The 1,356-nt window shown below is 42.7% G+C and overlaps 1 protein-coding gene across 1 annotated transcript in view; it reads left to right on the forward strand.

The window, feature by feature from the left end:
* Positions 1–1,356, forward strand: part of LOC119594184 (peroxisomal sarcosine oxidase-like) — a gene marked incomplete at its 5' end in the record, with an annotated part of 59,772 nt that overhangs the window by 20,545 nt on the left and 37,871 nt on the right.

Here is a 1,356-nt window from a genome sequence, read left to right on the forward strand (position 1 = left end):
GTCAATTTAAACTGACCGCTTCAGAATTTGCCTTAGTTCTATTATTTATAAGTAAATAAAGTTGTTTCATGGCAGAATTGCTACAAACAATTCCTAAGTGTATCCTCTTTGTCCGTTCAAGGCTTCAAAAACAGTTCGATACTTCATACACGCCCGTCCATCACCGATCCATTTGCCCGCATCCGCACGCGCTCTCGTTCGCACACACCCCCATTGAGGCCTCACCTCCCATTCACACTTTTGCAATTGCACCCGCCGCCAATGATTCACGCTCGCCCACTTCCTCTGCATTGTGCGAGCGATAGGGCTGAGGGTCCGTAGATAAACGCGCGGTTATTCAATATTGTTAAAAGTAAGGAAAATGTTGGGCTTGTTTGAGTATGCGGTCTTTAGCCAATCGATTGTACAGTGCGACTAACGAAAATGTTTGTATGGAGAGGGGGAGGTGTTCTTCTGAGACTTTCTTTGCGTAGGGACTGTTTTGAAAATGGCTGCTACCGATGAACAGCACGGTGCGGTGTTTTCCGCTTCTGCTGACTGTCTTGTGGATGCAGGATGATTTTTTTTCTCTCTCTATCTTTGAAATTGATATGAATAGTCTGATCTGTATTTGGTTTTGTTCTCATACTTACATATTAAGTTATAGAGACGTTTGCTATAAAGAAGTACGATTGCAACCAAGTGCACGCGATAAAAATGAGATAGTTCTTTTAACTTTTTTGTCTTTTTTTAATGCTACGATAAGCTATGTGACCAGATAATCACCGCATGCATTGTCTCACGCCGGTACTTCACTGTGGGTGATACCTCTTCCCGTCGTCATATAATTTTGCTGAAAATATCAAATTTCTCTGGGCCGTATTTCGGTAGCCTGGGAAGAGAACCTCTCGATCCCTTCCTTCCGCCCCTTGAAAGCTCCAGCATTATGTTGACTTACAATAATCATTTCGGGAGGCATAATGTATTAGCAAGTTACGGAAGACAGTCTGTGCCATTGGCTATATATGCCAAACGCATAACTACTAACGATATGCACGTATTGCATGGGTTATGTTTCATGGTGCAATCGTATAATTATCGGTTATTGTAAAACCTTCCACCAATGATTACTATAGCGGATAATTCGAGAAGCTATGTTATGCAAGTACGATACGATACTTGATCTCAGCGCAAAGCAACACAAAAACTGCAATACTGTCATTACCAAACGCGACAATACGTTGGCGAGCATCCCTGACTTCCCTGTATCCGTAGTCCTGTGCTTTACCCTATCCGTTATTCATGGGATGTAATGACGTAATCACAGAAGTGCGAAGCAAGGTTAGCAGAACAAGTATCAGATGTACCCGGGGATGA

The sequence above is a fragment of the Penaeus monodon genome, chromosome 33, assembly GCF_015228065.2.
Source record: "Penaeus monodon isolate SGIC_2016 chromosome 33, NSTDA_Pmon_1, whole genome shotgun sequence".
Classification (NCBI taxonomy): domain Eukaryota; kingdom Metazoa; phylum Arthropoda; class Malacostraca; order Decapoda; family Penaeidae; genus Penaeus; species Penaeus monodon.